Source organism: Podarcis pityusensis, assembly GCF_964106645.2.
Source record: "Podarcis pityusensis genome assembly, chromosome: 12".
In the NCBI taxonomy this organism is placed as follows: Eukaryota; Metazoa; Chordata; class Lepidosauria; order Squamata; family Lacertidae; genus Podarcis; species Podarcis pityusensis.
In genome coordinates this window covers 34,227,828-34,237,395 of record NC_138037.1, presented here as the reverse complement: position 1 = coordinate 34,237,395, position 9,568 = coordinate 34,227,828, and positions in this window count along the sequence as shown.

Below are 9,568 nucleotides of genomic sequence, written 5' to 3'. Positions count from 1 at the left end.
ATAAAAAATGTCTGGTCCTTCTTTACCACCCCTTGGCCGACAATACCCAAAAGAAAGGCCTCTGGTTTCTTAGTGAAGGTATATTTAAATACCTTTTTCAGTTCATTATAAATCATTTCCCAGAACGCCTTCACTTTAGGGCAAGTCCACCAGAGGTGGAAGAATGTTCCTTCACACTCTTTGCATTTCCAACACTTATTATCAGTCAGGTGGTAAATTTTTGCAAGTTTGACTGGGGTCATGTACCATCTATATATCATTTTCATTACATTTTCTTTCAAAGCGTTACATGCAGTAAATTTCAATCCAGTGCTCCACAACCTTTCCCAGTCCTCAAACATAATGTTATGCCCAATGTCCTGCGCCCACCTTATCATAGCCGATTTAACCATTTCGTCTTGTGTGTTCCATTTTAACAGCAAGTTATACATCCTTGAAAGTACCTTACTCTTAGGTTCTAACAATTCTGTTTCTATTTTCGATTTCTCCACCTGGAACCCTAATTTCTTGTCATTTTTAAAAACTTCTTTAATCTGAGCGTAATGTAACCAATCTCGCACTTTATCCTTCATTTTCTCCAAACTCTGCAGTTTCCAATTGTCTCCATCTTTTTCTAGAATTTCCCAATATTTTGGCCATTTGGCCTCCATATTGGGTCTTTTTCGGGCCTTAGCTTCCAAAGGTGAAAGCCACCTTGGGTCCATTCTTAACCAGAAACTGTTCTTAACCTGAAGCACCACTTTAGCTAATGGGGCCTCCTGCTGCTGCCGTGCCGCTGGAGCCCGATTTCTGTTCTTATCCTGAAGCAAAGTTCTTAACCTCAAGCACTATTTCTGGGTTAGCGGTGTAACCTGAAGCGTATGTAACCTGAAGTGTATGTAACCTGAAGCGTATGTAACCCGAGGTACCACTGTAACCCTCTGCATGTGCATTTTGGATGCTAACATCCCCCCACAACCCCCCCATAAAAATATAATAATGGGAGGCAAACTTTAGCCCTTTTCAGGTGTTCATAAATGAACATGCAAAGGGGCATCTGGGGCATTAATATAACACCATTCAGAGACTCAGATATGGCTTAAATGAACATATATGGGCTCTACTCTAAACACCGTTCCAGTTGATGTCCATGGGTTGGAGGCAGACTGTCTACAGCAAGGAAGCATCCTGTTGTCAGAGACTGGCCGGATGGCAAGGAGTGGCAAGAGGAACTAGCTAGTGAACCCCATAGGGAAGCCTCAGAGGAGGAAGGCTCAGAGCCTGGGGAGTGCTGGTGGGACACTGAAGACAGGTCAGAGCTCAGCTCCGTGGCACCTCTTAGGTGGGCACCGTTGCCATTCTAGAAAAAGAGCACTGAGTAAACCCATTGAAATTAATGGGCCTGGCTGAGTGGGTCCATTAATTTCAGTGGGTCTACAACCCTTTGTGTCCTGTTTCACTCTCCTTTACCAACATTCTCCTTTCTTGCCATGAGTTCCATTATGAACTGTCTCATAGTTGTGCCACCTACATCTGGAAATAATCCCCCCAGCCCCTTTACCTCACGTTCAGTATTCTAGTATCAAGCGGATTTTAAAAGCATTCCTCATTGGCTCATGATCTAGTACCTAGCATATGAATTATCGTCCTCTGCCTGAGCTTCAGAGACAAAACAGCATCTCGTCAGAAGTCTTTTGTCTCGAGCTGCCAGCTCAATCCCTGATACTCATCTTATCCCTTTTCCTTGCTCTGCTCTGGGAAACGCACGGGTGTATCTTGCAGTTATGTAACCCGGGTCCTTGCTTTCTGCGCCTCTCTTGTCAAAGAATGTGCAAGCCAGCAGAAATGTGGAGGGTATCTTCCTTGTGAAAGAATTTGCAGACAGCATTCCTCCTGTTCACAAGAATATTCAGTTTAAAGATCTTAGAGAATGCAAAAGGGGAAAGGGTGTTGGGTAGAGAAGAGGCAACTCAGCACAGAAATAGCGCAGGTTCTGATAGCCCATCTGTAAAAACTCCCCCCACTCCAGCAATGTCAGATGTTGGACTTGAAGAGTTGGCGCAGAAAACAAAAGCTTCATTACCTCCAGATGAAGCAGATGCTGAGTCTTTTCTTAGACGATTACAAGAGTGTTTGGGCTCTGAAGCAATAATGCATTAATAGTGGAAGTAAAGCGCTGAGGTGTCGTCATCCGAGCTGCTTTGATAAGGCTTTATAAAACCTCTGAAAAAGGCCCTCATTGTGCTTTCAAGTTTAAAACAAGACTGTTAAAAGGTAGATTGCACAACACAGGAAGGATGACTGTGATCCAGCGACTTTAAGGTTCTGGGAATTGTTCAGTGAAGAGTGAAGTGGCTCATTTATATACAAAGCTTCTAAAAGATCACCAGGGATCATAGCTCTCCCTCCCAAACCCCAGTGTGCCTGGAGGACAATGATGTAGCAAAAGGTCATGGTTTAAATGTGTAGCCTTTGTATTTTTTTAAATTTAATATTAAAAGTGTACAGGAGTGAGGGGTCATTTTCATTGGGACCATGGTGCATGGGGAGTAGAGAGTTATTCCTTCCTTCCTCAGCCATGAAAAATAGAGACTATGTTGGTTCCAAGAGCTTATCTACTGGTAAAGGTTCGATTAGGGATGGGCAAACATGTTCATTTTGGATTATCTTGGTTTTTCATATTTCCAAACTTAAATTCAGTTCTCCACATCAGTTTAGTTTTTTGTTTTTTTTTAATGTCCTCATGAAAATCCACCCACATTTTAGTTCAAATTCCTCATAATATTTTCGCACACAAGTTTGCTTAATATACACATTTTTGCAAAATAATTTCCCCATATATATTGCATAGTCATACATTAATTTCACTAATATCTGCCTTTATAGGCACATTTTACCTTATTATATGCATTTTTGTGCCCATTACTTGGCTGGAGAAGTACATTGCAAAATTCAGAGATGTGCAAATTTTGAAGAATGGCTGTGTTTCGGTCCATTTTGGAAAATGCAAATCAGGCAAGTTTGCCTTAGTATAGGAAACAAAACAAATTTCTGCCCTGTTCCTAGGTTGCATTACATAATCAGGGACCATCACTAACCCTCATGTAACATGCTGGGGTGATATTGAAGCATTGAAATGGCATTGCTTATAAATGCATAGTGGGTGGGTGGGGAAAATTTTCAGTGGGACCACAGTGCATGGGTTGGTTCAACCTCATGAAAAGTAGCATTAGGAAGGGGAAAAAACCCTATCCATTGTCTGCCCTCAAAATGGCACCTCTGAATGCATGATACATCAGTCTGCTTGCAACAGGCCACTGTATTAATTTATTCCATTTATATCCCGCCCTTTCCTCCGAGGATGGTGTACATGGCCCCTCCTCCTCATTTAATTTCCCACAACAACCCTATGAGAAGGTTAGGCTGAGAAGCAGTGAGTTTCATTGCCAAGTGGGAATTTGAACCCAGGTCTCCCAGGTCATTCTAACCACCTCACCACACTGGTTCTGCTTCCACACTTAACATGTAAACATGTAAATCAGCGGTTCTCAACCTGTGGGTCCCCAGATATTGTTGGACTACAACTCCCATCATCCCTCAGCTCTGGCCTTGCTAGCTAGGCGTGAAGGGAGTTGTAGTTCAACAACATCTGGGGACCCACAGGTTGAGAAAGGCTGATGTAAATAAATGAACCTTTCATTCAGAGGATGAAATAATGTCAGATTTTATCCCTGCTGCTACAGTGATCTGGGCGAACAAATGGAAGCACCATATATGAATGTCAAGGAGAAGAAAAGTCAAAGATTGGTCGCCCCCCTTCAAAAAAACAAACAAAAAAAATCCAGAAGGAGCTATGTTTTCAAAATATAAGGGGTTTTTTGTGTGTGGGAAAAAACCCCATCTTCTTTCTCCATGGGAGCAAACAGGTTGCTATGGAGACTGACTGGCGCAGAGGCAAAATATAGACGGATAGAATCTCCCCAGAGCAATGACTTGAGCACATGGCATATGTCAACTATTCACACTGAAGAGGAACGAACCATAAATGCCTCCTTTTAGATAATTCTTGTCTCCAAGATATAAAAGAGTATAGTTTATGGACATCTATTATAAGAATAAGGCCTGGTATCTTTTAAGTCCCATTGGTGGCATGCTAAGAACCCAAGTTTTATATCTTTTGCTGATGGCTTTGTCAACATTTGAAGAACACTTATTTATTATTACACAACAGGTAGTAATCCTTCTGTATTTACCAGGAGCTGATGCAGCAGTGATACTGCAGCAGTGATTCCTTCTCATGAGTGGTATGGTGGGAATCCACAGAAATTTTTCCGGGGCAGAAGGGCACTGGCGGGGGGAAGTAAAATGCAGAAAGCGGAGAGCAGGTGAGTCTCTCTCTCTCTCTCTCTCTCTCTCTCTCTCTCTCTCTCTCTCACACACACACACACACACACACACACACACCTACTCACAAACACTCAGGTTCCACAAATCTTAGAAACTTTCTTAAAAATGAAAGCTGGGAATCTGGGGATTATGGTTCATTGGGGTGGGCTGTCTCTTTGCTCCCCACCAGGATTTCCAAGGGTGGTGCTTGATCACCTTTTGGTCACAACTATCAGGTCTGTTTGTTTTTAATCCACCATTTGGAAGTGGTCGTTAAAAGTTGCGGCAGGTGACTCTGTCAGTTATAGGTTCTCCAAATTTCTATTCCCCCCCCAAACTTAAATTCAGTGTTCCATATTCTCACATCTGTTTATGATTTTTTTTTAATCTTCATGAAAATTCATCAGCATTTTAGGATGAGTTTCTTTTAACGTACACATTTGTATGCAATTTTGCCGCGTATACTCAGTTTTGCAGAGAGATTCCCCCAAATATAATGCATTTTGGCACACATTATTCCAGTATATACGCATTTTTCTACCCATTACTTCCTTGGAGAACTGCAGTGTAAAAGTATGAGACTTTCAAAGGATGGCTGTGCTTCTGCTGCACATATAGTTTCGGAAAGAGTGAGTTAGGAAGGTTTGCTTTAAAATGTGAACTGATTTATTCTTCCATTCCTGTTGAAAGATCCATAAAATCATAAAAATAAAGAGTTTTCTGTAATCCATGGAATGAAGTAATCTTGGGAGAGTCTGTTACTGATTGCTATGAGATTCAAAGATGGCCTGAATAATTTACCTCTCTAAAGTCCTTCTTGGGTGATGCATTTTTCTACTGAACTTTTTTCAAGCGGTTCATAAAAACTAGCTTGGCATGTGAATGAGTAAGAATACTGCGGTGATAGTATGAGATGTGAGGATCAGTAAGGAAGGGGAAAGCACTGTAAATAGTAAAGATAAATGCACATCCTGGACTACTATTCCAGTGATGCCCCCTAGAAATATAAAACCACAAAAGGTCTAACCACAATTTAGCATACTTTGAACTTTTCTGACATGAAAATTACAGCCGATGATACTGAATCATTTCGAGAAACATTACAGTAATATATTAACATATAAAGGCAGCAGGAGGTAATGTGAAGCCAGTAATTTTTAAAGGTTATATTGATGCCTACTAAAGACTACTGGAATGACTAATGACTGCCATGATAATGGCATCTGATAGTTCTTAAATCGTACCAGTTTGGATGGAGAACCTGTGGTCCTCTAGATTTTATTGGACTACATATCCCATCATCTCTGACCTTTAGCCACGCTGACTGTGACTGATGGGAGTTTGAGTCGAACAACATCTAGGGGGACACATGTTCTTCATTCCCAGATTAGGGGACAGCTGGCCAAACCATTGAACAAGTGGGATTATTGGGTAAGGTAGAAGTGGGGACTCTCTAGCCCACAACTTAATTGGGCCTGGACAGTTTTCTAATTTGATTTGCAGGCATCACTGATCATCTGAATTTGCAAAGCCCTGGGGCCTTCAAGCAGGCAGCTGATATTTGGTGCTTGCAAAGCCCAGATCCTTGGCCTGTGTAGTTTACTTTCAAAATGCATGAGCAGTGAAAAATGCTTCACCTGACATCATGGACCCTTTCACCTGACAAAATGGTGCACTCGGGTTGGTGGGGATCAGGATCCAGCCTACTGGTCAGATCCAGTTCTCCAGCCCTGGTGTAAGGCACTTATTTGGCAAGACAAATAAGGAGCCAGTGGTGCCAAAATGGTGAGGAGTTTACTTCAAGGCTGGTTCCAGATTTGAGGGGAACCTTGAGTGTCATCTTGTGGCTATTCTTCACATTGGTAGGCCCTGGCAAGCTGACTTTGCCCCAGCTGCAGCGAGACAATTAGCCTAGAAGGCATGAAGCCACCGTTGCAGTTCCCACAATGCTTTGGAGCAATGCTAACTTGGTGGCATCGCAGGAGGTTAAAATGGTGTCTCCAAGCTAGCTGGCCCAGAGAGCTTAGGGCAACTCCAGATCTGAGGGGGCAGGTTGTCAGGTATACATTGCTTCTTTTCAGCTAGGCCTTTGGTTGTGATGGCGGGAAGTAGAAAGGCTATTGAATAGGCAAAGAAGAAGGAGGGAGAATCTCAGCCATGGGAAAGAAGGAAGGAGACGGTCTTTGGGGACTGAGAACAGTGGGAACATGATTAGGACAGAGAGCTAATGGATTGTATCCAATGTTAGTTATACCCATTGAAATTAATGGACACACAGCTAACTTAGGTTCACTCATTTCAATGGGTCCACTTTAAGTAGAACATAGTTGGCTGCAACCCACAGTCCTGTGCAAGGTACTCTGATAGAAGGGTTCTAGTATAGTAATTAAACTCTAAAAGGTTTCTAATGAGCCACCAGCATATCTTTTCTAAAGTTGTGGAAGTTATAATCATCAGTGGTGATAATTGATCTGGACAATGTGTCCAATTTTGGGTACCACATCACAAAAAGGTTCCCCCCTTTTCTTTCTTTCTTTCTTTCTTTCTTTCTTTCTTTCTTTCTTTCTTTTTACAACGCAGATATTATTTGGAGATGAGAAAGCCATGATAATGTGCTTAGAACAAAAGCCATAAAGAGCCTGGCCTGGATGTGTCCAGTCTGGAGAAAATAAGATGAAGCACTTACTTATTTATTTTTTTTATTTCCAAACTTTAAGCATTTGAAATGCTGACCAGAATTTGTAGCCACAATCCAGAGCTTCTGGGCACTGTGATGTACACAGAGAGTGACTGCCCATTCATCTCAATGGAGATATCATCCATCACACACACACACACACAGAGAGAGAGAGAGAGAGAGAGAGAGGGAGAGAAATCCATGTACTCATCTGCTACTTCTATTGACAGAAAGGTGTGTGCCAAACTTACTATTCAAAGAAGAACTCACTCAGCTGTGGCAAACGAGTTTAGTTTGCGGTAGCCAAAAGTGAGGATGAACATCAGGTTGGACGCAAGCTTGTTAATTGTAATAAAAGTCTGGCAATGGAACAAGTTGTCTAGGGAAGTTGTGGAATTTATACCGCTGCAAATTTAATTAGAGAAAAGAGATTACCTAAGCAGAAGCAAGGATGATTTCAATGCAGAGCTTGCTTCCTCAAGAGAAGAGATTGGCCTACATGACCCATGCAATCCTTTCTCATTCTAAATGGCAGAGAATACACCTGCTTTTCCTGTGTGTTGGTAGTGACCCTAGATATGAATCCCTCTTGGAATCAGACACAGCCACCACATTTACTGGGAATTTCAATGTCCATCTGGATTAGCTGTGTGCATTGAACTCCATTTCTAAATCAAGGCATTTGACTTTAATTTGAAGTGGAAAGTAAGGGAAATAGAGATCAAAGATGCCTTTAAAGCTTGAACAACTGGGCAGTCCTCATCTGGACCTCATAAAAACATGCCTATTCTAGTTTCTAAACACATCAAGAAATGTACATCAAAAAAGTACACATAAACTATCTGTGCAACACCTATATTGTCCATTTATGACTTCTTTCAGATAGCAGTATTTCACCACAACAAATTAGCTGGCTGCTTTATATGTATATAAATAGACCTTGCCCTAGAAATGAAGCGAATCTTGTTACATTTTAAAGCCTCCTGAATTAGTTTTATTGTTCAGGGGTTTATTATTTGAGTTAGGAATATGGAAACTAATTATATCCGTTATTAAGTGGGTATCTTTGGCATTTCTTTTAAAAAAAAAAAGAGATAAATTTTAAGATGTCAGGCACAAGATGTTGGACATAACATTATGATGGCTGACTGGGAACAGTTATGGACCACAGGTATGAAGTTCACGGCATGTAATGCCTTAAGAGAGAATATAATGAAAATGATATACAGGTGGTACATGACACCAGTCAAGCTTGTGAAAATTTATCACTTGCCCGATAATAAATGCTGGAAATGTAAAGAGACGGAAGGTACATTCTTTCACCTTTGGTGGACATGCCCAAGGATTAAGGCTTTCTGGGAGATGATCTATAACGAAATGAAAAAGGTATTTAAATATACCTTTCTGAAGAAACCAGAGGCCTTTCTCCTGGGCATGGTCGGCCAATTGGTGCCAAAGAAGGACAGAACTGTCTTTATGTATGCCACAACAGCAGCAAGAATATTTATTGCAAAGTATTGGAAGACACAAGATCTACCCACTCTGGAAGAATGGCAGATGAAGGTGATAGACTATATGGAACTGGCGGAAATGACTGGCAGAATCCGAGACCAGGGAGAAGAGTTGGTGGAGGAAGATTGGAAGAAATTTAAAGACTATTTACAGAAACATTGTAAAATTAATGAATGTTAGAATGATGTTGGAATGAATCTAGGTGATTTTAGCAAAAATGTATCAAAGATTTAAGAAAAATAGACTGTTAATTGGTGAAAAGAGGGAAAGTAAACTTATATCAAGATTAAGATAAATTTTCAGGATAAAAATTTTGAAGAGAGGGAAAGGATTTGCTGAAATGGATAATTGACTTAGAATACAAAAAAGGGAGGTGTGAGGAGGTCAGGGAAACAAGCAAATGAAAGATAAGTTATGGGAAGGTTCGATTTGTTTTTTTCCTTTTTCCTTTTGTTTTTAATTGTTTTTATCTTTCTGTTTTTTATTGTGATGTGTTGGTTTTGTTATTGTTTAATTTGGTGTTTTTACTTTTGCCTTTTTGTAAACTTAAAACTTTAATAAATACTATTTAAATAATAATAATAAATTTTAAGATGTCAGAAATGATTTTTCAAGTAAAGAATGCATGGCTGTTTTTTGGGAATCAGCAACTCCTTATTTGCTATTTCACACTTCTGCCATTATCCTTAACTATTATATCTATCATCTATCTATCATCTATCTATATCTATCTATCATCTATCTCTATCTATTTATCTATCTATCTATCTATCTATCTATCTATCTATCTATCTATATCTACACATACACACACACAAATCCACATGATGGAGTGAGCTCCCATTGCTCTGTCCCAGCTCCTGCCAACCTAGCAGTCTGAAAGCAAGCCAGTGCAAGTAGATAAATGGGTACCACTGCAGCAGGAAGGTAAATGGTGTTTCTATGCGCTCTGGTTTCCATCATGGTGTTCCGTTGCACCAGAAGCGGTTCAGTCATAATGCCCACATGACCTGG